The 27,826-nt window shown below is 36.4% G+C and overlaps 1 protein-coding gene across 4 annotated transcripts in view; it reads left to right on the top strand.

Moving 5' to 3' along the window:
* Positions 1–27,826, top strand: part of LOC145684938 (uncharacterized) — a 96,891-nt gene that overhangs the window by 29,935 nt on the left and 39,130 nt on the right. Inside the window, exon 3 of one of the 4 annotated variants that reach the window (XR_014131437.1) lies at positions 24,117–24,184. The exons of the other annotated variants lie outside the window; for them this stretch is intronic. The gene's annotated coding sequence lies outside the window, so the exon portion shown is untranslated. The remainder of the gene's footprint in view (positions 1–24,116; positions 24,185–27,826) is intronic. 4 annotated transcript variants of the gene reach the window in all.

The following is a 27,826-nucleotide window of genomic DNA, read 5'->3' as shown; positions in this document are numbered from 1 at the left end:
TTTGGCTGTCCAGCTCGCTCTTGGTCTGCCAAGCCGAAATCACCACTTCTGACACGTTCGCTCAGCTAGAGCATGGTCACCATACACTTCCACCAAAATACGATGACTTTCAGTCGCACTTTTCTGCATGTTAAAGTAATGCAGCAGGACACCCCGCAAAAACACTTTATCAGGCACAAATTGCGCCATGTTCACTTAACTACAAACTGGTGTTGTTGACGCTTTAATCCACTGCCCTATACTACGAACGATACGCGATGACAGGGGTTTGCAACACATGTGTGGATACACGGAACTGTGGGACGCTCCGTTCGTTGCGCCATCTCTTGTCCACCCGCACGAATTAATTCCTATACTTTTGATGAGGATGATGCGTCTTTAATTAAGGTTCCTCAAAGTTTGCTTAAGAATTCCTTGGAAAAGGACTTAGTCTTCATTGCAACATATTTTGCAAAGTTACCTGATTCTATTGCCAAGCTTGAAAAAAAAAAAAAAAAAAAGACTAGCTAGTTCTCTGAAAATCTTCAATGATACTCTCAACGATCTGAGTGTTCTGAGTGTTGTATCTGATGACAAGGGCGAGTACATTCGGCGTACGTGTGATCGTGTTGTAAGTGCTAATCCAGATTTGGGAAAATTGAAGGACATCGCTAGTGTTATGGAAGGTGATGCTGATACAACTGTTGACAGTGACATGAATCCTTTCCAAATTACATGTTTCAAGTATGCTCCAGTGACATCTCTAGATATGGAAAGATCATTTTCACATCTAAAGCGAATTCTTTCTGATAAGAAACAAAGTCTTTCTTTTGAAAATCTTAAAAAGATGTTAATAATTTCAGAGAACAAAAATATGAAAAACCTTTCGTAAGTGAAACTAAACTGCTAGTATAGTATAAAATGACTTCACTTTAGTATTTCTTGTGCTTTGAATGTTTGTGCTAATGTAACCGCGTGTGAATAAAATGTGATAGTGTTTTTAAGTTATTGTTTCATTGTCACTACTGAAGAATGGCGAATGAATTGTTAGATATCGTCCCTTCACGGGTTTTGCAAGTTTCCAGAATTTTAAGTGGTAAGTACAAAGTGCATCGAGTAGTAAACAAATTACAGCCTATTATAGCTTTTACATATTTTAGTATCTATTTTTTTCCCCAAAGTTCGTGATTGCTTGTTAATTTTATTTTGCCATTTTACCTGCCATTTTTGGGTGTTTATTTTGAAGTTTTGCCAGCCATTTTCGGGCTAATTATTCGCCATTAATTCCGGGCTTTAGTCATAATATTGGCTGCATAGCCCATGCACTGTAAAATGATGTCAGTTCTCTTAGGTGTAGTGCAGTTAGTTTTTAACTTGACTAGATTCGCACATGTGAAACATGAACAAGAAATTTGATAGTAATGTTCGGTTGATGTAGCTTTAACTAATCCATATTGACGTTATAGAAAAAGTGGCATCATGATGTGGTAAATGCTTGAATATGTATAGCGAATATGTTCAAAAGTAGTGTAATATATGCATTTCCTGTCTATGTATGTAATAATTTATCGTTTTTATTTTGTACGAATAGGCTATGTCCTTGTTTTCCTGAATGACCTTCGAACGTAAGTCATATTTAATCATACCCTTTGTTGTAAGGCAAGGTTATTATTATTATTATTATTATTATTATTATTATTATTATTATTATTATTATTATTATTATTTTACTTTTAACTGACTTAAGTTGGTTTCGCCGTTTGTCTGTTCCTAAATGTTAGAAATCCAAAATTGTAAAATTAGGATGAATAACCAGTGTAAGTTTTGTAGGACACCCTTTATATTGATTTAAATTGAAAGTGGTGTATGCTCTAGCCCAATGTTGTTCACTCGTATTTATACCAGTATTTATATACTTTAGCTCAATGTACGGTTTCCAAACCACGTTGGAAATTAACAATGAAACCATGACAAGTTGGAAGGGATTTAGAAGGAAGTCCAGGGTCGTGTAAATAAAGCAAACGCCGTCTTTAGCCCTTAGGATTTAGGAAAGCCTGAAGGAATCTTAATCAGAGGCCGCGGTGGCTCAGTGATAGGGCGCTCATCTTTGATGCGTGTGATCCTTGGTTCGCTCCTAGTTCCCTGCCAAGTGGGCCTTTTGGTGGATAAACAGGGGCGTCATTTAGGGAGGGCAGGAGAGGGCAGTTGCCCCCCAAGAGTTTGAGAAATACATATACTTTAATCGATTGTCTATTAATATACTAGTAAAAAAGACAAAGTCTTATGTCGGTGGTGCTCAAGCGAGGTCTGAAATGATGCCCCTGTGGACAAACACCGTATGGGTGAATTTTCTTGGATTCTCCTGCTTTCTCACATTTTCAGCATTCCTCAATTCTTCTCTGTTTCATTATCGCTGTCTCTCTTAGCCTCGGAAGATAATCATGGAACATTGAATTAAAGAGAAATAACTTAGACAGAATTTCTTGCCGCCGTAATTCAAACATAAGTGATTCTAACTACAAAGTGAGCACGCTAAACGTAACTTACGCTGCTATTAAATGAAGCACTCATTAAATTACACTAGTCAACAAATTTTAACTTTTTTTCTGCCACATGAGAGAAAACACCTGATCTTAAAGGAACTTGGCCGCTGAATTCGAATCTGCAATCCGTTTTTCTCTATCACGCACAGTTTTCCCGTGACAGAGGGATTTTCGGGAAATTTCCCCCAAAATTTCCCTTTTTCTTCATTTTTGTACCTCTAGCTCGGGTACCCTTAGGCATATAAACATACAAATTATATTCTAGGTTAGCTTGATTTATATTTAGTAAACCCTGTAAGTTTCTTCTGAGTCGTATCATTCTTCATTGAGAAATAAATATATGCTATGTGTACTGTCCATTTTACCATATACAATAGGTGCAGAAAAATCACATGTAACTTACACGGGAATTACAATATAAGCAAGGTTTATACTTAATTGGATTTGTAATGAAACATACTTTACAATGATGTATACACCATGTCCGCCATTTTTATAAGAGGGAAATTCTAGAGGGATTTTTCGGGAAATTCCCTTAAAAAAAGTAGATTTTTTGTCTCATGTCACTGTTCATATAGTGATAAAGAAGCGGGAATTGCGCCAGAATATAGATTTATATCAATTCAATAAATCAATAGCTCACTAGTAAACAAGGTTTTTGCCACATGAAAGAAAACATCTGATCCTAAAGGAACTTTGGTCGCTGAATTCGAAAGTGCAATCCGTTTTTCTCCATCACCCACAGTTTTTTGCGTGACAAGGGGAGGGGGCTGAGAAATTCCCTCAAAATATACCTTTTTTCCAAATTTTCGTACCACTGGCCCTTGAAATATAAATACAAAAATGACACCATATAAAACTTTGATTTATACTTAAGAAACCTCGCAAGTTTCAGAACAATCGCATTATTATTTCTAGAAAAATAAATATAGCTGCATGTATGTTGTTTGTACTACTTATTTTAAGACGTGATGTTGCGTACTTTGCATCGAAAGAAAAAAAAATATTTACCCATACAGGCCCAAATACGAAAAATGAGAGTATACGACATGGAGTAAGAGGTCTATGGTTTTCTACCACCTGACATGTGATTGCATTGATACAGCTGTACAACAACACGTGTTTAGCTGATGCAATAAAACTGCGCAAAATCGGACTCTACTGATAAATTGTCAGGTCCATGGCAAATAGATAAGGAAGTGTTGTATAACTGCATGCATATTGTAGGTTTAGTTTTAATTTGGATTTACCTGTGACAAGTGGTCGTAAGTGCGTGTGCGTGTTTGTTTTCTTACTCCGCTATGAAGAGATCGCGGCGTGCGTGTATAAACTCGCCGAACACTTTCTGTTACGTGTGTGGATAATATACTGTGAAAAGTCGGCGCCGTGCATTAACAGAAACGTTAAAACAAGCTTATTATAGCTATTTTAGGTGTCATGTGGGTGATCAAGACAAAGTGTGGGCTCCCCATATGTGCTGTGTAACATGCTATTCTACTCTTATTAAGTGGAAAAGTGGCGATAAAACTCGAGCTATGCCTTTTGCGGTGCCAATGGTCTGGCAAGAACCAACCAGTCATGCTGAAGACTGTTATTTCTGTCTAACAAAAATTTGGGGTCATTCTAAACGACCAAAATCTAATATTGAGTACCCAAGTGTTCCATCCGCTCTAAAACACATACCACATGGACCTGAACTCCCAATCCCTGATCCATACGCACAGTCAGAAGAATCTTCTCCAGCAGAAGAGCAAGTAGATGAGTTGCCCGAACCATCAACTTCCTTTGATCCAAACTATAGCCCAACCAAAAACACACCTCTTCTTGTTAATCAGTCCAGACTGAATGACTTAGTGAGGGATCTAAATCTGAGTAAGCAACAAGCTGAGTTGCTCGGATCGAGACTTCAAGAATGGAATTTACTGGCTCCTACTACCAGAATTTCAATTTTCAGAAACCGACATGAGGTGCCTTCCATTTCAACTCAGGCAAAAAAATATAAAATTGTACCATCACCATCTCAGATATTGTTGAAACTTTTTTTATAGCAACTAGACATGTTTTTAAGAGACCCATATTTTTTTGTTTTGTCGAAAAAAATTTTCCCGCCATGTAATGGGCCATCAAAGACGGGGAGTACAATTTATGAATTGTGGAAGACATGGAAAATGGTCAACTTCGGAGCCTCACCATTCGCCTATGGAGACAGGTAGAGTTATAATTCTTGTTGTGGTATGTACATAGGGATATAAATAAACTATATTTTATTATAGTTTGGTTTGCGCATGCGTATCTTTTTGTACATAAATTAACAAATGAACGTCAATTTATCTGAAAATTCGAAGTTTGCGAATTTTTTTCGAGCACTTCCGGTTCGAATTTTAAAATTCTGTTTTCGCGGTTGGTAAGACCTAGCTACCCGCTTTCCGAAAAAAAATTTGTATCGCTTCTGTGTGCAACCGTTTTGTCGCAAAAAATTCGAGAAATTGTAAAATTTTCAAAAATCGCCATTTTTGGGCGCCATTTTCTCGAAAACACCATTTTTTAAAATTCTGAAATTTTGTCAGATGGTTCAACTTTACATGAATAATAAACACACCAAATACCATTCTCGACCAATGCTTCGTGAATTAACTGCTGCCTTTTAAAGTTAGCGAAGTTTCGTTAACTTTGATGTCACAGTTAGCAACACTGGGAGCAATAAAAGTGCAATGATTTGATGATGTTTCTGATTCACATTCATTAAATGAAGAATAAAAGGTTTTCTTGACTGTTTTGTTCATTATTTTGATCAAGAAGGCTCTCTGAAATAGTAAAATGAGCCTCCCCCTACTCCTCCGTTTTCTTAAACCGAAATAATCTGAGGTGGAAATTACGATTACGAAACGCACAAATTTCAAGTTCACTTACTTAAAATGGTCTTCGGAAACAAAATTTCACTTATTTTTTTAATTTTTTACGTGGACCAATCATTTGCTTGGTTTGTGTTTTCTTCGCTAATAGCATGTAACCGTGAAGGTGCTCCAATAGGTGTTGGCTCACTCACAACTCGTCCAGGAGTGGATCTAGGGGGAAGAAACTTTTTTATTTTATTTATAAATATAACCGATCTCAGAGTTTGGAGCTCTTAAAAGTAGCTCTAAGTAGCAGTATTACGCCCCCCCCCTTCCAGAAGTCCGTCCTGGATCCGCCCCTGCGTAGCACATTGTCGATAGTCACAAATGCTGAAGGTCCATGTGGAAGCATAACAGCACTTCAACTTCACGTAATTCATGATTTATTCATAATATTTCTGCTACACACCACTGGTTATCATACATATATGATGTTACAAAAGTTCCTTTTTGCAGATTTCTTAAATCTACACTTTGAATTGCAGAAGTTCGATTTTGGGGGAAGCATGAAGTTAGTTCATGGTGACCCGTTACTGCCATAAAGACTTCGCCATTTTCCGAAAGCCAAAGATGACTTCGTTGAATACCAGTTACCGGTCGCATACTTTCCCTTTTTTTCTTCCGGAAGTCGTCGAATTCAGTTCCAGGCAACAGAACGAGAGTAATACCCGGAGTTTGTACTTGCACTATACTCACGAATTCTTCTGCGGTTTTAGTGGGGGCGCGGTGGCTCAGTGGTAGAGCGTTCACCTCCGGTGCTTGGGGTCAATGGTTCGATCCCAGATCGCGCCGTGTGGGATTTGTGGTGGACAAACACTGTGCTCGTGGGTTTTCTCGGGGTTATCCCGTTTCCTCCCACTTTCTGCATTCCACCATTTCATTCATTTCTCATAATCACCGTCTCCTTTAGCCTAACCGGGATAAGTGTTGGACGTGAAACAAAGATTTCATTTCATTTTTTTTCTTCTGCGGTTTTAACACTGAGTATCTGTATTTGCCTAAGATTATGCCGCGTTGCCACATTCTTTACACCTCCCCCCCCCCTCAATAACGTCGCAGAGACCCTTGCATGGCCGGTTTCACTGCAAAACCACTGCTTTATCGGACCTGTCTGCATCTCGAACATCTGAAAACGATTTTTAAAGTCGGATGCAGCACCATCAGAAATCACTGACACGGTTTGGGAAATTGTAGACACTTATTTTCTCGTATTCAAACCTTTTTCTATAAAATATATTTTCGTTTTTCTTCGAGTATTTTTAGAATCTTGTCTATGGCTATGAGTACATGAGCCGAATCGTGTGTTTTATCGTCGTTTATTACAACAAAACTGTCAGTTGATTCATATTCCGGTGATAACTCTGAATTTCACTTTGCAGAATAACAGTCCAGTTTTCAGCGAAGTCCACATGAAGTAAAATAGAGTTTGTATCTTGAAATTTTATATGGTGCTTTTCGGTAGCAATTAGTTCTCTTTGGATTTTCTTGATGTAGTCATGAATTACAGTTAAACCAGCAATGTACGATACGAAAACAGAAAGTGGCATAGTTTTTTTTAACGAGATTATTGTTTTCCCATATGGCATACCTAACACTTTCATTTTCATCAGGATCAACAATTAAAGACTTCACACTTATTCCTTCCACTCCAGGACATTCACCACATTCTTGAAGAAGACAGTTGTCATTTTCTAGGATCATACTACTAAAGGAAATAGGTCACTCATGACAGCTTCAATACAGACTGCACCTTTGATTTGTAGCAACGCAGTAGCAGCTAACTTAAAATTTGCACAATACTCACACACACATACACTTCCCTCGCAGGTTGCGGACTGAGCCACTTTAGTCGAATACTGTAAAATTCCGAGTGACCCATTCTTATGTTGGGATTGTTCTGTTTAAAAAGTCAGTAAATTTCTTTGGAACGCGTAAGAAAACGTTTCGATTTTTTAAACTTGTTGTCCTTTTTCGATCACTAATGACACCGCACTTAATTGAGACTTTGTTTGGAGCATTCCAAATCATCACTGAGGTAATAGTTCAGGCTTTGTGTAGATCATCAGAATTTATTGGATGGCCATTTCAAGTAAACTTAAAATTTATGTGTTTCGTAATCGTAATTTCCACCTCAGATTATTTCGGTTTAAGAAAACGGAGGAGTAGGGGGAGGCTCATTTTACTATTTCAGAGAGCCTTCTTGATCAAAATAATGAACAAAACAGTCAAGAAAACCTTTTATTCTTCATTTAATGAATGTGAATCAGAAACATCATCAAATCATTGCACTTTTATTGTTCCCAGTGTTGCTAACTGTGACATCAAAGTTAACGAAACTTCGCTAACTTTAAAAGGCAGCAGTTAATTCACGAAGCATTGGTCGAGAATGGTATTTGGTGTGTTTATTATTCATGTAAAGTTGAACCATCTGACAAAATTTCAGAATTTTAAAAAATGGTGTTTTCGAGAAAATGGCGCCCAAAAATGGCGATTTTTGAAAATTTTACAATTTCTCGAATTTTTTGCGACAAAACGGTTGCACACAGAAGCGATACAAAATTTTTTTCGGAAAGCGGGTAGCTAGGTCTTACCAACCGCGAAAACAGAATTTTAAAATTCGAACCGGAAGTGCTCGAAAAAAATTCGCAAACTTCGAATTTTCAGATAAATTGACGTTCATTTGTTAATTTATGTACAAAAAGATACGCATGCGCAAACCAAACTATAATAAAATATAGTTTATTTATATCCCTATGTACATACCACAACAAGAATTATAACTCTACCTGTCTCCATAGGCGAATGGTGAGGCTCCGAAGTTGACCATTTTCCATGTCTTCCACAATTCATAAATTGTACTCCCCGTCTTTGATGGCCCATTACATGGCGGGAAAACTTTTTTCGACAAAACAAAAAAATATGGGCCTCTTAAAAACATGTCTAGTTGCTATAAAAAAAGTTTCAACAATATCTGAGATGGTGATGGTACATGCTCTGCCTGAATTGAAATGGAAGGCACCATGAACAATTTTCAGGTTACTATATAATGCAAAATTCCCTTTGTGCATGTACAAATATAGATGGTTTAATGGATGCACTAGGTTTGCAACACAGCCCTGAAGAATGGAGGTTGTTTATCGACTCCTCTAAAACAAGCCTTAAGGCTGTTTTGCTACATAATGGGAACACTAAACCATTAATTCCAATGGCATATTCCGTATAGATGAAGGAAACTTACGAAAGTTTGTCTGTGTTGTCAGCTGTGATACATTATAACAAGTACTGTTGGCAAATTTGTGGTGATTTAAAGGTCATTGCTATATTACTGGGGCTTCAAGGAGGATTTACAAAATACTGTTGTTTTCTTTGCTTGTGGGACAGTAGGGCAACTGAATCACACTACATTAAAAAAGAATGGTCCCCAAGAGAAACATATATGCCAGGCAAACACAATGTTAAGTATTCTCTTTTAGTTAATTCAGAAAAAATTCTGCTGCCGCCTTTACATATAAAATTAGGCTTAATGAAAAACTTTGTTAAGGCCATGGACAAGAATGGAGAAGGTTTTGCGTACCTTAGAAGTCAGTTTCCAAAACTTAGTGACGCGAAACTAAAAGAGGGGATATTCGTCGGGCCCCAAATTCGGAAACTATTAAAGGACAACATCTTTGAGACAAAGTTAAATAATGATGAACTATCCGCCTGGAGAGCTTTCACTAAAGTGGTGTATGGATTTTTGGGAAATCATAAGGCAGAAAATTACCGTCAATTGGTTCCATAGCTTTTGGATAGCTATCAAAGGTTAGGATGTAGAATGTCCCTGAAAATTCACTTTCTTCATTCCCACTTGGAATTTTTCCCCGAGAATTTAGGAGCTGTAAGTGACGAACAAGGGGAACGATTCCATCAGGACATTCAAAAAATGGAGCAACGTTATCAAGGTAAATGGGATCCTCATATGATGGGCGACTATTGCTGGTTTTTAGTTAGAGAAAGTGACTGTCACTACAAAAGGAAGAATTAATTGTAAGTACAAATGTTTTATTTTCATACTTTGTAAAGCAGTTGTGCATTTGATCCATTGTGAGTTATTGATATTTGTTTTTGTAGGTCAATATTAATTTTTTGTTTACTATCTTGAATAACGTTTAAAAGGCGTGGAAACTAAGAATTTTGTTGTATACTTTTGGAGTTAAAGATCAGTTTTTGAATAGGATTAATCTGGCGCAATTCCCGTTTCTGTATCACTATATGAACAGTGACATGAGACAAAAAATCTACTTTTTTAGGGAATTTCCCGAAAAATCCCTCTAGAATTTTCCTCTTATAAAAATGGCGGACATGGTGTATACATCATTGTAAAGTATGTTTCATTACAAATCCAATGAAGTATAAACCTTGCTTATATTGTAATTCCCGTGTAAGTTACATGTGATTTTTCTGCACCTATTGTATATGGTAAAATGGACAGTACACATAGCATATATTTATTTCTCAATGAAGAATGATGCGACTCAGATGAAACTTACAGGGTTTACTAAGTATAAATCAAGCTAACCTAGAATATAATTTGTATGTTTATATGCCTAAGGGTACCCGAGCTAGAGGTACAAAAATGAAGAAAAAGGGAAATTTTGGGGAAAATTTCCCGAAAATCCCTCTGTCACGGGAAAACTGCGTGATAGAGAAAAACGGATTGCAGATTCGAATTCAGCGGCCAAAGTTCCTTAAAGATCCGCATTCTTCTTTCATGTGACTAGTGTTATTATTCGTAAGTGATTTTAACTTCTCCATGATTCTGCTACTATAGTATATTATAATGGGTCTGATAAAAAGCCGATGAAAATATAAGTTAACCGCCAGAGTAGCTAACTCTTATGATCAAGTTTCCCATAATTTGAATATGTAGGCCTTGGAAATAACATTGTCATTTGCTTTATATTTATTCGTTAAGATAGAGACATTTTTTCGTATTGTGAAAATCGAAAGAAAAAAAATCTTCGTATTTAAGATAACGGTTTAAGATTGATTACATTTGCTATTTAGTCGTGGTTTGGCTGAGATTTCAATATGGAGATAGAACACAAGGAAATTGCTGAACTGATGGAAAAGTCTTTTTTTGATTTGAGGAAGACGAGAACAGATGAATTCCAATCTCACGTTCTTCGTCTTTGTCTTTTCTTCATCTCCGTTTACAAATGTCAGGGGTAATAGGTTCTTTCTTATCTAGGTCTGGGTTTCTAAAATTGAACGGAAAGAACTGGAAATAGAACTACAAGCAATCACGGTAATGGATGTACGTAATAGTAAAAGTGTTCCGAAACGTTTTTTTTTTTTAAAAAAAAAAAAAAGATCCGTAAGGGACAAATAAATTTAAATACATAGGAAAAATCGATATGTAATAAAGAAGAGGAGAGAATGTTGTGTATTCCATCAACCCGAATTTGGCAAGGTTCAGATCAACTTCCGTCAAAGGTTTGGTTCCTTGATATTAAGATAAATCAAGTGGCCTTATCGTGGAAGAATATTAATTAGCATGTACAGGCCATGTTTGTAATTACACAATAATTTCTCCCTTTGAGTATTTGTGATATCTGTACTTCATTTCGGTTCTGTTCACAAGGGCTATTTCCGACTACACTGTTTTTAGCTGGTGATGTGTAATCAGCTTATAGACTCCGAGCAATATGCTCAAGTTTGGTCATGCTGGAACCATTTGCCTGTGTTTAAAGTCAGTTATTTTTATCACCATCGTTTTTGCTGTGTAGGAACATGCCCGCAGCGAAGAATTAAGGTAGGAAAATCAATGTAAAAATTGAGTGGGACACAGGTCTTTCGGACCACTGTTTAGAATAACGTACAGAAACAGGGAGTATATAGGAAGGAGGATCTTCACTTTTCCGCTACAGCTGCGAGTTTGGATTAAAATATTCACATTTAAAAGATTGGCAAGATTCCTATACATACATATCTTGTATCCCGGATTATGACTAACTTCTTTGACACAGGAGGTCTGAATGTAGGTTTTCTCTTTGTACACAAGTGCATACTTAAAAAAAAAAAAAAAAAAAAAAATCGCTCGAGAACTTAAGGGAATTTGAATGTCTAAACTTACAAAACAGAAATTTCCATTATCTGCTAGCTTTACACGGAAGTGTCAAGGATTGTGCTAAAGCTGTGATTATTTCACTAATAGTGCCGTAGCAGATTTGTAACAGTGCTGAAAATTCTCAAGTATACCTGCAAATGTATGGGCACTAATTCCTCGTACTCTTCAATTATCTCACAATAGCTTGAGTGAAAGCCATAATTTTGTCCTATAGTTGCTAGGAAGCCAGTTGCAATCCCATTATGCGAACATCTCAAAAATAGAAAGTTGCAGAAAAACATTTTAACACGTGCCCAAGATATATATCCGGACCTTAAAGGCAGAGGGGAGTAAGCCATTTTTTTTCTGAAAATAAGTTATTCCCAGATTTGAAACGCGTGTTCTGATATCTTATTCTTAGAAAGCTTGTAGTTGTATTATGAATATTTTATCAAATAGCAACAATAAAATTGGATATGTAAGTCCGAAGTAGTGCTCTCAACGGGTCGGGTCGGTTCGGGTTGAAGACCGACCCGTGATCCGATCCGATTGACCTGACCCGACAACCCGACCCGAGTACCCTGACCCGACAACCCGATTGACTCGCTCGGGTCGGGTCAACCCGACCCGTTTGAGAGCACTATGGTCACGACATTGGGTGACCGCCAAAATGCACTCCCATTGGGAATTAAGCCCGGACCACGTGTACCGAAGTCTTACACGTTAACCACTTGCTAGATCAAGCGGGGGATTTGTATATGCATCTTAATGAATATTTGGCACTTTTGAGGTTTGGTTATTTCTTTATACAACTGATACCAATTTCCGACGTGGGAGAAATTTATTTTTTTCTTGCTTTAGTTTTATGTGACGAACTTTTTCTTAAAGGTCAGTGTTCGGACGGCAGGGGGTGTTCTCGGAAGGCAGTAGCAAGAGTTTCTTGGAGGAGACAAAAGGAAGTCGTTTAACTACAATGATAAGGGTTGAGGAAACGGGAGAACACCTGTGATTTCTTCCAACCCTTCAACTTTCATTCCAAAATAGGTTCTTATGATTCCGGGACCCGCGCCATTTTGATTTTTCTTTCTCGGTAATTAAAACGTATTTTACAGTATATATAGTTGCACGTAAGAAGATACATAATATGAATTTTGTAATTTAAAATTTAAAAATACAGTATGATAATTAATTATAAAGTACTAATTTTATTTCATAACTTTCAGCCCAACAAATGAAATTCAAACAATTTCCACCCTGGGTCTTGGTCATCAATACTGCGTCTTATTCTTTGTCTTGCACAGTCAAGTCTTGGTCCTGCATTTCGTAGCCTTGGTGGTCTTTCATGCTATACAAGAGCCAAGAATGCTCGCCTCATCGGTACAAACGAAGACCAAGTGTGATTTTGATTATGGTCTTTCATACTATACGGAAAGCAAAAAAATATGCTCATCGCTACTTGGTGATCACCAAAACAAGGCCAAGAGCAAGATTACCATGCACTTCGTCTTGCATATCCAATCTTTATCTTATTCTTATATTGATGTTCTTGGGCTTGGTGAAATAAAATGAAATATTCAGTTTAAGGTCCCTCGATTCTACACCGAGGCTAAGGGATATGATGACCATGAGAAATGAATGAAATGGTGGAATGAAGAAAGTGGGAGGAAACAGGAGAACCTCGAGAAAACCCACTACACGGCGTTTCTCCACCACAAAGCCCACTTAGCACAAGCTGGGATCGAACCAAGGACACCATGCACCAGAGATGAATTCTCTACCACTGAGCCACTGCGGCCCTGCTTGGGCTTGGTCGACCATATCCAAGCTTTCTTTTGACCTTGCTTAAACAACTTCTAGTTTTGTTCTAAATCCAGACTCCATACTGGCGTAGATATTAATATTACAGTCGATTGGTAAAATCAATCTTCCACATTTAAAAATTAAAGTACACTCAAGTACAAAAATAAGCATTTACCATAAAAACAGTAACTGCAAGTGTTCAAAATAGATTTATGTTTTCTATAAAATCAATTGAAAATTGCTATTTTTAATTAGGCAGCTAGTGAAAAACGGCAGCTTTCGACTCCAGCCGAGTTTAAGCTCAAACTAAACTCAGTTGACCAAAGTGAACTGACCCGACCCGTTTGAGAGCACTAGTCCGAAGGCACTTAAAGGTAAAAAGAAGTAAGGCACTGTTTTCTGTCTCTCCTGAAAATTTACTAAAAATGACTTACTCCCCTCTGCCTTTAAGTTCTGGATATATATATATATATATATATATATATATATATATATATATATATATATATATATATATATATATATATATATATATATATATACAGACTGTTCCATAATTCGTGTTATTTTCTACAGCACTGAGAGAAGATGAAGTTTATACACTATTAATGTAAAATTTGGCACTCTTATTGAGAAATATCTGAATTTTTCGAATTTCTAAAGAAAATAAGAGAAAATTGCTGTTTAGCCCCCCTTTTAGGGGTGTAAACACGAAAGTTCATTTTCCTTATGGGAGATTCAATGTTAAATTTTAGAAGCAGTTTTCTCCAATAATTATTCGTGAAGATTTTGGAGCAAATGAGTTGTATTTGTTACAAAATGCAAAAAAAAACTCATTCAAAAATCTAGTAAAGCCGTTTCAAACATTATTTTGCGAAGGTCCCCGTTTGGGGGGGCAAGGGGCGTAAAAAGGTGGTGGGTGATATGTTACCAAAATCCCAAAATGTATTTTCGGAATGCCAGTAAGCGTGAGTTTAAACACAAATGTCACAGAATTAATGCTCCAATGTCCTTACATGTAAGAGTGACTGATAATGGGGCTACAGCCCCCTTTCAAAAATAAAAAAAATCACCATAAATATCCTTAGTAGGGACATATGAGAAGAAGGTATTTTTGTTAATTAATGTGAAATTTGGCGTCATTATATCAAATGAGTATGCGTTTTTTAAATCGGGAATGTTATTTTGATAAAGCACCGCCTTAGGGGGCACAGGGGGCGAAGCGCTTAATGATGAATCTTTATAAAAATTCAAAATTTTGTTCCGAAAATGCCAGTGAGCGTCAGATTTTTCACCACTGTCACAGAATTAATATTCTAATGCCTCTTGCATGTGCCAGTGACTTATATGGGGCTATAGCCCCCTTTCAAAAATAAAAAAATCACCATAAATATCCTTAGTAGGGACATACGAGAAGAAGGTATTTTTTTTAATTAATGTAAAATTAGGCGTTATTGTATCAAAATAGTATGCGTTTTTCAAATCTGGAATGTTATTTTGATAACGCACCGCCTTAGGGAGGCACAGGGGGCGAAGCACTCGATGATGGATCTTTATAAAAATTCAAAATTTTATTCTGGAAGTGTGAATGAGTATTAGATTAATCACATATGTCAAAGAATTAATATTCCGATGCTCCTTGCATGTGGCAGTGATTGATGTGGTGCTACAGCCACCTTCCACAAATCACCAAAAATCACGATAAATATCCTTGACAGGGACATACCAGAAGAAGTTTTTTTTCTATTGGTCGATTAATGTGAAATTTGGCGTTATTGTAATAAAAAGTTATGTATTTTCCAAATCTGAAATGTTATTTTGGTAACAGGGGAAAAAGGGCGCGGTTGGTAATTTTTGGTTTTGGAGGGCACGGGGGCCGAAGTATAAAACTTCCAAATTTTATTTTGGTAGTGCCAATGAGCATGAAATTGATTGCAAGGCGCACAGAATTAATGCTCCTATGCTATTTCCATGTACAATCCGCAGCAAAGAACATGCAACATGAGCATGTAAGTTTGTTGTGAAACTACGACTAACAGCACAGGGAATCAACATAACGTCTAAGTGGCATGAATCACGCCAGGAGAAACCTCGGCGTCCTCCCCTGCATACTTATTTTGGAGCAAAAGACTTCGTCGTTTCACAATAAACATATATGCTCATGTTGCAGGTTTTTTGCTGCGGACTGTACCAGTGACTGATATTAGGCTACAATCCCCTTTCATAAAACAATAGAAATTCATGATGAATGTCCTTATACGCAAGGACCTACTGGCAGAAGGTAAATATTTTTCATTATTAAAGTGAAATTTGGCATTATTGTCGAAAAATGTTTGTTTAGAAAAAGAGCTAAAGCGACAATATGATAATGGTCATGTGTTGATCTCTTTTAGTGGCGTCAACTCAAAATTTGATTGGTCTAACTGGAGTTTCAATGTAAAATGCGGAAAGCAGTTTGCTCTATATTTATACGAATTTTGCTGTAAATTAGCAGTTTTAGGTAGAAAATACGATACCATTCCTCTTCTTCCTCACCTTTCATCTATGATGGTACATGCGTTTCTAGTTTTATTGCGCCAAACCTGCAAATTGGGGAAGATAGGCAGTAAGAAAAATTCAAACTTTTCGTTATTTCCCGTGAGCGTCAAAATATTTGGAAATATACCAAAATTAATGCTTAGAAGCTACCTCCATGTGCCAGCGACCACTTTAGTGATTCAATTCCCCCTTCCTGGTCCCAAATCATTTAAATAACTACACCACTTTGTTTTATTATCTTCCATGCTTCTCTCTGGCCTATTCTGAATGCATGATAAGAGATGTGTGTTTAAGAAGCACTGGAACACGTCCGAATCATTTGTTGGCGTCCCACTGTAAGCTGATTTTAAGCAATGTCAACAAACTTTTGTTTATAAAACACCCTCTAATTCCTGACTCAACTTCTTGTTCATGTGTGCTGACAACAGTTTCAGACCTTTTCTTATCGCAATACACCAACGATTTACGAGTTAACGTGTTGACAGTTCAATAGAATTTCGTGTCTGCAATCAGCACGTGGGTTAGATTGACTTCTTCGGAAATGGACATTACATAGTAGGTGAATCTCGGGGATAGACTGGCTTAATCATTTGATAATTACTTGTCGTTTCCAGTATACTTTAAGAGTGTATTCATACTGTAGTGTCCTTCGATCATGCAGTCTTTAACTCAGGATCAGCGAGCTAATGTAATTGAATGGTACATTTTATCAGAAAAATCTGCAAGAGCAACAAGATCCCGTATAGTTAAAGAACTCGGATTAAAAGTACACGATATGCAAATTCACCGTTTGTACAAACAGTTCCGCAGCAATTGTTTTCACACTGTCCATCTTGCATCTAGAAAAAGTGCAGGAAGATCTCCAAGTGTATCTACAGAAGAAACAAAAAGACAGGTGTTGTTATCTGTTACTAGTTCACCGCGGAAATCCCTTGCTCGTCGAAGCTTAGGCTTAAATATTAAGAAAACTACGCTACAAATAATTTTAAGAAACTTGAAGGTAAAACCATACAAGGTCCGAATGGTTTCTGAATTATGTGCAAGTGATTATGGTGATCGTGTTTATTTCTGTAACTGGTTTATCGAGAAGTTAAATGAAAACCCTATGTTCTTATTTCAAGTGATGTTTTCCGATGAAGCAAAATTCTTCTTAAATGGTTCTGTGTCCTCATCACATGCAAGATATTGGTCATCGATACAGCCGAACGTGAGATCAGAAGTGTCAATGGACAAACGAGGAATAATGGTTTGGTGTGGTATAACTGCGACTGAGGTGATCGGACCTTTCTTTTTTGATGAAAATGTAACAACGTCATCATACCAAAAGCTACTAAGAGAAAAAATATTTGCTGAGCTTGATCGTTTAAATTTGGGTCAAAGTGATGAATTATGGTTTATGCAAGATGGAGCGCCAGCGCATCGCTCAAATACGACTATAAATCTTTTGAGAGAGAAATTTGGGGAACGGATAATTTCTATGGGGTCAAGTGTCGAATGGCCACCAAGAAGTCCGGATCTTACACCATGCGATTTTTTCTTGTGGGGATTCCTAAAACAAATTGTTTACCAAAAATCATGTAACAGTGTAGAGGACTTGAAACAGAGGATTGTCCACAGTATAGAGATGATCACTCCAGATATGTTGGAGAAGGTGTTCACAGTTTCTTTAGTAAATCGCATTAATTTATGTCTTGCTCGTTCAGGAGGGCATGCCGAATAAAAGTAAGTTGATTTTATGGGCTTTACACTTAGGTTAATGATCTTTTTAAATAATTAGTGATAGTAGAGCCAAAAAGAGTTGTTTTCAACAAAGAATAATTTCCAGCAACTGATTCTTATTCCTCGGGAAACATTTGTTTCTATTACAACCGTGTGTCCGTGTGTATTACGTCTGCAGTACATACCAGTAAATTGTTATATGGAAAGTAGGATAATACGATTATTGTGTAAGAAGTAATGAAAATACATGCTTTTTCTTTTTACGAATAAAGCAAACAATATTGAAACTTAAAGCTCACTTAATTTTTAAGATCTTACTTTTCATTAAGATTTTTTTTTTTGGTTCCTGCTACGTTTTCCATTGTCATTTTGTTTTCTATTTCGAGATGGTTCTGCTTAAGTGTATAGAAAATACGTAGGTGATTTGTGTGTGAGATTATCTGCTATAAAAAGAGCCCTAATTGATTTTTAAAAATATAAAATTCTTTGATTATATTCCAGTGACACCATAACAACAAAGTTATATGCATAATCAGTTACACTGACAGAGGTTATTCATTTACAGTTAATTTCCATGTTTATTGTATAATTTTTTTTTTCGTTTTGCAATAATGACATATTTATTGTGAATTTTTGTGATTTTTGGAAGGGGGCTGTAGCCCATATAAGTCACTGGGACATGCAAAGACCATCGGAATATTAATTCTGTGACATTTGTGACTAATCTCACGCTCATTTTCAAAATAAAATTTGGAATTTTCATAAAGATCCACAATCTTATGCTTCGCCCCCTTTGCCGCTAAAGGTGGTGCGTTATCAAAATTATACCGAATTAAAAAAAAACGCCAGCGCCAAATTTCACATTACTTGATTTAAAAAAAATAACTTCTTCCGGTGTGTCCCTGTTAAGGATATTTATCGTGATTTGTGGAAGAGAGCTGTAGCCCCACATCAATCACTGGCACATGCAAGGAGCATCGGAATCTTAATTCTGTGTCATTTGTGATTAATCTGATGCTCACTGACATTTCCAGAATAAAATTTGGAATTTTTATAAATGTCTATCATCTGATGCTTCGCCCCCTGTGCCCCCCTAACGCAGTGGTTACTAAAATAACATTTCAGATGTGGAAAACTCATACCTGTAGCCCATATAAGTCACTGGGACATGCAAAGAGCATCGGAATATTAATTCTGTGACATTTGTGACTAATCTCACGCTCATTAGCATTTTCAAAATAAAATTTGGAATTTTCATAAAGATCCACAATCTTATGCTTCGCCCCTTGTGCCCCCTAAGGCGGTGCGGTACCAAAGTAACATCCCATATCAAAAGACACATACCTTTTTAGCACAATAAGACCAAATTAAACATAATTGATTAAAAAAAAATAGTTTCTTCCGGTATGTTCCTGCTAAGGATATTTATGGTGAATTTTTTATATGATTTTTGGAAGCGAGGCTGTACCCCATATCAGTCACTGACACATGCAAGGAGCATCGGAATCTTAATTCTGTGACATTTGTGATTAATCTGACCCTCACTGGCATTTCCGGAACAAAATTTGGAATTTTTATAAATGTCTATCATCTGATGCTTCGCCCCCTGTGCCCCCTAACGCAGTGGTTACTAAAATAACATTTCAGATGTGAAAAACTCATACCTGTGTGCTACAACGACGCCAAATTACACATTAATTGACAGAAAGTACCTTCTTTTCGTATGTCATTACTAAGGATATTTATGGTGATTTTTTTTGAGAGGGGGCTATAGCCCCATATAAGTCACTGGCTCATGCAAGGAGCATTAGAATATTAATTCTGTGACAGTGGTGAAAAATCTGACGCTCACTGCCATTTCCGGAACAAAATTTGAATTTTTATAAAGATCCATCATCGAGTGCTCCGCCCCCTGTGCCCCCTTAAGGCGGTGCGTTATCAAAATAACATTCCCGATTTGAAAAACGCATACTCTTTTGATACAATGGCGCTTAATTTTACATTAATTAAAAAAATACCTTCTTCTCGTATGTCCCTACTAAGGATATTTATGGTGATTTTTTTTTATTTTTGAAAGGGGGCTGTAGCCCCATTATCAGTCACTCTTACATGTAAGGACATTGGAGCATTAATTCTGTGACATTTGTGATTAATCTCACGCTTACTGGCATTCCGAAAATACATTTTGGGATTTTGGTAACATATCACCCACCACCTTTTTACGCCCCTTGCCCCCCCAAACGGGGACCTTCGCAAAATAATGTTTGAGACGGCTTTACTAGCTTTTTGAATGAGTGTTTTTGCATTTTGTAACAAATACAACTCATTTGCTCCAAAATCTTCACGAATAATTATTGGAGAAAACTGCTTCTAAAATTTAACATTGAATCTCCCATAAGAAAAATGAACTTTCGTGTTTACACCCCTAAAAGGGGGACTAAACAGCAATTTTCTCTTATTTTCTTTAGAAATTCGAAAAATTCAGATATTTCTCAATAAGAGTGCCAAATTTTACATTAATAGTGTATAAACTTCATCTTCTCCCAGCGCTGTAGAAAATAACACGAATTATGGAACAGTCTGTATATATATATATAAATTATACTGCCATAAAAGTTCTTGTCTTTAAATGAGAACATGAAGAAACAGAAGAATCACATCGTAATAAATCAATTTTAAACTCTTACAATGACAACCAACAACACTGAATAATTTTACTCTGTATATCAACACCCAGTACTTCCATCACAAAAATAATACGTATATGCAGGCAGGCACGCAGGAATTTATTTCAGGGGGTCTAAAGCTTTTCGGGGGGTCTAAACTCAATATGAGGATAAATTATATTAGCTTTATAAAATCACTCCAAAAATTAGACAAAATTTACAGGGAAGTCGGGATTTCGTGGGGAACGTGGAGTTCAGAGTTCCAGGATCCACCCCTGCTCGCGTCCGTGCCCATTGCCATTAATCATGCAAATAAAATAACGAAGTGCACACCAAAAGTACGTGCCATTTCGTTCTAATTTCCAAGAACAAGGAAATACAGGGAACTAACCTGTTTCTATTTCTCAACAAACTCTTCCCTTTTATTGATACATAGTTGCCATCGTTCTGTTCACTTTGTGTAGCATGTGGCATAGTTCATATTTGGGTGTATGTTTCAGATACTGGAAAATAGCACTTCCCAGAGATAATCTACTGACAAAATGGCGTCCGTGTAGGTTTGAAACAGCCAGAAGTAACTTGGAGCTAAATCTGGTGAGTAGGAGGTGTGTAGCAGAAGTTCAGTGCCATGGTAAGCCAAGAATGAGATCATAACATTAGCACAGTGTGGCGGTACATTGTCCATGTCGAGGATGAAATTTCCATTTTCCATTTATAGTCGTTTCTCAGTAAATTTGCAAAAAAGTATGTATCCAAAAGTGTGCGAAAATACTCGCCTGTAATTGCATGACGTTTCAGAACAGAATGGACAATATAACTGCCTGAGAATACCAGAGGATAGCGTATATCACCTTCTCATTGGATGTCAACTAATTAATTTTTTGGGAAGTGGTAAATTTGTTTATTTCTATTGCAGAGACTGCATTTTTGTTTCTCGGATGAGAATGGTATATGTGATTCATCCATTATCACAACACTTTCCAAGAAATTTGAGTCCTCCCCTGAAGCATATCAATTTGGAACACATGATCGAATCCTTGCCTCCTTTTCATCGTCATTAAGCATTCGTAGAATTCAGTGAGAATTAACTTTCCTTAGACCCAGTTCGTTTGTAATTATTAGTTCTACTGTTTCCATTGCATCACAGATCTCCTGTATGTTGATATGATATTTTCAACATGGGCAGTGTAGCGTCAGTTGATGTTTTTGGTCGTCCAGACCTCTACTTAGCTTTCAGACACTTTCGTCTTGCTGTGAACTCACGTACCCACTTCCTAACAGTGTTTTCTGCAAGAGCACTATCATTACACGCATCCTTCAGTTGGTGATGAATATCGGTTACATAACGTCCAGCTGTGGTGAGGAATTTTACAATTACCTGTTGATCTTCAACCGAAAATTCCAAGTTCCCGGATAGAAACACGTCCTACTCGTTCAGGCACTGTGATTCAACTCCTGCCACTTTGTAAACAAAACCTGCACTGCTTAGAGACGAAGGATGGTCTCCGACGCCGAAATTCCTTTCCTGAGATGACAAAAAGTGCAGACTTCAGAACAAAACGGCATATACTTTTGGTATGCACCTTTTATAAATGTCAAAAAAGAAAAAAGAAAAATAAAAGAAAAGGAAAAAGACAATAGTAGATAATTGGTTAAGTGAAATCGAAGGAGTTAATCTCTGTTGTTTTGATTTATTTATAATGAGACTCATATTGTTTTTTGAAGATCTTTCCGAAGATTAGTTATGTTCGAAAGAATCTCACGGTAATTGAAATAGCTTTGATTTTGTTTTAAAAGAAAGACTCGTTGTTTGTAAAAAGAATTGTTATTACTCGTGCAACATATATTTTTATTGCTACAGATATTGATATAGAAAACGTGTTTTGGTAAGTTCTCATTTGAAATACCGTAATTGCGGGCTACTTGGACCCTTAAGGGGCTACTTGGACCCATACCAAAAATTCGTTTAAAGTCCCATATGCAATGCAATAATTAGTGAGTTCAGAGTTAGATCTATTAGATGGGATCATAATGCAGGCGTACACACATTGAAACTAGTTCTGTGGTAGGCTGCGATTGAGCAGCATCGGTGAGAAAGGTCGTTGACGAAAAGGGTGTATTTATTGACCGCCAAACTTTTATGTGTGGACACTATTTGCAAGGAAGTGGAACCAATGCTAAGTATACACATAAGTAGTTACATATAGGTTAATGAAACTGACATGGTAAACTTTCTCATATACAATAAGATGTGTGCGTAATTGCATTATTTATGAAGTGTGTACAATATGACCTGGAAAACATGGATAATTTGTCCTACCACATATTTTGTTATCTTTATCCCACCCCATCCTTTGTTATTCTTATCAATGAAAAATGAAGGTCCGTTGTCACGTGTCGCACAAGTAAGGACTTTTCATTATTTCCTTAAGGATACCGGTACGAAATGGTACATCGATATAAAAGATTGCCTGCAGGTCGAAAATATGTTGATTTTTCATAACAGCTTGAAGAATGTTTACCAGCAATTCAGTCGGGGAAAATGTTGCGAAAAGAAACAGAAGTTCACTTCAAGATAAGTCGTTCCACCATAGAAAGAAGATTAAAGAACAGGTCAAGGCAGAATCCGGGCCATCTGAAAGTGTTCACTGAAGAAAAAGAATTAGCTTTCGCTAGTCATCTTGATAAAGTTTGTGATTTCGGATTCCTCGTTAATTGACTTGATTTCAGATTTCTTATGAAGTCCTATTTAGCCATGCATGGGAGAACTGTCATTGCTTTCTAAGACAATCTTCCCAGTCGAGATTGGGTGAAATTATTTTAGAAACTGCACCTCCAGTCAACGACTAGATTCGCTGCTAATATAGATAGGGCTCGTGCAGCTGTAGAAGAAAACGTAATCAGGTATTACAGTCATTATATTTGGTAGTACCTCTTAACATGTTCTCTTTGTGGTTTGCAGTAAATAAAAAGTGTTGTTCTTGGAACACTTACGTCCTACTTAGTTTCAGAGCACATTTCAATGGTTTTCTGTAGGAAAATATGGGAGTGGGTTCAAGTAGCCCGAACGCGAGTCTTACTAGGACCCATTTTTTTTTTTAACAATAATCGCCTGTGCTTTGTTTTCAATATGTGTAACTAAAACTGTCCTCGATATGTACAATAAAGCCTGTGGTCCCACTTAATATGGGTTATGACAATAACTTTCGAGTTTTTGTGGATCAAAACAGGCCAGAGGAACGAATTTATTGCAAAATTGGGTTCAAGTAGCCCGCATCTACGGTACTGAAAAATTTTAATATTAGTTACATATATTTCTAAATAATATCTTCCTTTTTGCTGTGAACTCGTCTATATTCAGTTCACTAAGTATTTGTGTGAGAGAGAGATCGGTCAGTCTCCCCTTTCTAGGTATTGCTTAACCTAGTTAAGTTGTTTAAGGAAAAAAACTCCAGGACATAACTGATGGTGTCAAAATATTGCGTAGGAAATTTCCTTTGACATTTTGTAAACAACAAGCGAACACCTCGACCTTATGATAGATAATGCTAACTTGTATTGTCTGTTATCAAGATGTGATGATTACATCAAGACGTAAGAAAATACTACGAAAGTGGCAAGAATAATAAATGTAAGTTTATTCCTATTATTACTTCTGAGAAAATTCAATAACACTGTAGAAAATATGTAAAACAAACCAAATTTTAACTTAATGGTATGTGAGTTTAGAATCACATGAAGACCTACAGAGAATTGAACTCGGATACCTTTTGCACGAAAAGGGCAGCTATGCGGTAATTTTTAATTAGAAAAATATTAACAATACATTTTTATGGTTTGAATTAAATGAAGCAACCAATTATCATTTTTGTCTGATTTTGTTTTACAGAGCTGAAGAAAGAGCTACGGTGACGGAGTTCCACATTCCTTGGCTGCTGGAAGTCAACACTTCAAAAAGTGAGTTTTTCTTTTCTTTTCTTTATTTATTTACGTGGTATATATATATATATATATATATATATATATATATATATATATAAACTTGCATTGTGTATGTAGGGTATACACATTTAAGCATTAATACAGTATAATTTAGTGGAATCACGTAGCCATTTTTCCTGGTCAGTTACATTCACACTCATTGTCATTTCTTTTTTCTTTCGCTTGGTATTGAACGCCTATATTCTTACTTGTTTATACACGAGCATTCACGTAGATTCAAATAAGAATAGTTTGAACGGCAGACGGGATAGTATAGTAAAGTGTAGGTAAAGTAAATAAAGTGCCCCCACCAAGAGAACCAGGCTATGATGAAGACGAAGAATTTACTGTTGTTAGTTTTAGGTAGCTCCTTTGTTGACTTGAATTTCTATGTGCGATGGGGCTAAATGATTTATAGTAGGAATACTGTATCCTAGAAGTAAGAGTAATTGGTGGTAGTCTAAAGTGACTAATATATTAATAGTTTTGTACAGATATATATATATATATATATATATATATATATATATATATATATATATATATATATATATATATATATATATATATATATATATATATATATATATAAAAGAAGATATATCCCATCATTTTTGAGGGGTACTCACCTTAAGATATACTGCGCCGCTAGCACCGATTATGTTCTACTGGACCGCACCCCTGCAGCATTATAGAGTATCACACGACATCTCAGTTTCCACTGCAGCATGCTCGAGTGTAGGACAGACGTGGGCATTCTATCCCACTCCTCCCTGCACGCTTTCAATGGATTATTTAGGGTACGCAGGCGGCGATGTTGAAGATGTCGTTTCAACAGTTCAAATGCTCAAAAATCCACTGGAGTGACATGTGGGATTTCACAGGAATGTTCTCAAACGGAATGACATGAATTCCTACTTCCTCTGCCATTTTCTGATAAAAGCGTAGTGATGTTCTGACAATATGACTCGAAGCCTTGTCCATATGGAATATGGATCATCATCTAGTTTGCATCCATTCCATACAAGTCCGAATGTGACCACCGGCAGTGAGGTGGACATATGATTAATCCATTGTGACAACTTTCTTCCATTTGTAACCCACCAGGTACTTTTTATACAGTTTCCTGCAGTTCGCCTTACGTTCGGCAATGTGACGCCTTCCACACACACACACACACTCAACATGATTCGCCAGATGGCAGCACCGAATCGAAAATGGTCGGATATACAGCGAACAATCTTCTGTAAAGCAGGTACCGTCAGTTGACGGATTCATGAGTTTTGTATGTTAATTTTTATGATAGCATTAAGGATTAATCTCTGATACATATGTACAAAAATTCAGATTTTACGGCACAAAATTAGTTTGAAGGTTCAAGATGCTGATTAACATAGGAAACAAAGTGTCGTAACTGAATCTTGGCTAGATAGATATCCTTTCAGTCACTTCATGAAGGATGACTGAATTTTAAACAGATCATGAGGAAGAAGAATATGCTCTAAATACAGTGAGCGACAAGTACGGCCCACCTGCCAGACTCCTGAAAGGTTCTATCAGGCCACGACATGATTCCTTTTCTGACGAATGAAAAGAATAGGGTTATTCCAAAAGAGTTCTATTAGAAAGGTTGATAGATGAGCATTTAGTTTCACTTTTAAGAATCCGTTCATTCCATTTCGAACGAGATAATGAGAAACTTTAATTATTAATAGGATTTAGTATTACAAAAATTTTGTAAATTGTTGTTTTTAATAAATTATATTGGCCCGCCTTAAGGTCCTCGTCTATAAAAGTTCGCCCATCACTATCGTGGCTGCCAACTGTCCGGTTTTCACCCCTATCTACGGGTTTAAGAACTCAAATACGGGTGTACAGGTTGTTGTTCAAAATATACGGGTGAACTAATAATTTTGACACTGGTTTTTCTGTTAAGCAATAATTCGATCATTATTGTTATCATTTAGCAAAATAAATAAATAAAATAAAATAAAGTCTCAATTGACACCCTACTGTGTTCAGAATCACAAAGTAAGATACGAACAGAGTGGTAATTTTTGTATAAGCCGAATAGTAATTGTCTAGCCCCATGCAACCAGCAATTTTGTTTTCTGGTGTTGAGTTACGTGGCGCCACGGTAGCTATTTCTAACATGACGTTTCTCTTGAACAGAAACCAATGGAGAGCTTTTATGAACGCAACATTGAATCTCCGGGATCCGTAGACCATAGAGTTAATTAGGTTTTAAAATAAATATGTATGTGGAATAGAATATTTTGGCTATATTAGGATATAGAACACTTCACCTTATACGTATGATGGAATAGAACTGGTATTGGTGTGATGTAATTATTACATAGTAAGCAAAGCTTAGTACGGTTGCAAATAGTGACTGTGGTAGTAGGAGAACGTTCTTATGATCTGCAACTTTAGTCGGCTCAAAATATAACGTTTATAGAGAGGAACACGAGAATACGACTTACAGGTGAGCATTTTTGAAGGCAGATTGTAGAGTGAGTGAGATATAACTACGTTTTTGGAGCGTTTTCTAAGGTAGAACTGAATATGTTTGGTACGAAACTTAGCCATTAACATATAGAAAGTGTGTGTGAATATGCATGTAAGTACTTTTACATTTTGATGTTTGAGTTCTAAATACACAAGTAACATGACACAGTTAGATTGTACAAATTTACTTTATGTGTATATTTGTTATTATTGATAGAATAATACTGTTATTGTATTTATACACTTGATTGCAATCTTATTTTAACTAAAATCAGAAAGTGGTTCAACAAAGATTTATTTATTAAAATTGTAGCATATGTAAGAGACACGGGAGGTACACATTTCAGATGCATTATATACTAGCATAATTATTTTTTATGTGATACAGGAGGATAAGAAAAATATTTTAGATACTCAATTCTATTACGTTTTACTTTTAAAGAAAGGAAAGTAGTGGAGAGTACTTTTTCGTGTTGCATAAATTGGTTTTGGAATGAAGTAATCGGTATCTTCCATAAATAAAAGTAGCTGTGATACACTTGTACAATAGAGTTCTGTAATGCATGGAGAATCTCTTTAACCGACGAGGAAGATACACTGGAAGAAATACGGTAGAGGAATAAAAAAGATACACAATAATATGCAAAGAATAATCGGGATTGATTTTGTATAGCATGTCTTTTTAATTAATGTGAAAGATCTGTTGGAAAAGGATCATACTTAAGTGCAGTGAGACGAAAAGAAAGAAGCAGCATTGATTTTGTGTGGAAAATATTTTAACTAACGTAAAAGAGATTGGAAGGAAAGCAACAAGGGAGAATAAGAAAAATTATTATCTTCACAACAAAACATCTTTACAAGTGAAAAATTATGGAAATTGAAGTTAAATCTGAGAAATAGTTAAATAACAACGATGGAAAATAAGAAAATATTGTATGCTTTTGACGTATAATTATTGCTTTTGACGTATAAATTAATTATAACTATTTTCCTGATTTGCATTAAAGACGAGAATTACATTGGTTACACCTTTGTATCGTGTCATACTGTCCTTTTAGTTAACGTGGTAGAAATATTGGAATAGATAAGAGGAAAAAGATTACATCTATT

Source organism: Thermobia domestica, chromosome 1 (assembly GCF_964235325.1).
Source record: "Thermobia domestica chromosome 1, izTheDome1.hap1.1, whole genome shotgun sequence".
Taxonomy (NCBI): domain Eukaryota; kingdom Metazoa; phylum Arthropoda; class Insecta; order Zygentoma; family Lepismatidae; genus Thermobia; species Thermobia domestica.
The sequence above is the reverse complement of the archived record's forward strand: the minus strand, read 5'-3'. Positions and strand labels throughout refer to the sequence as shown.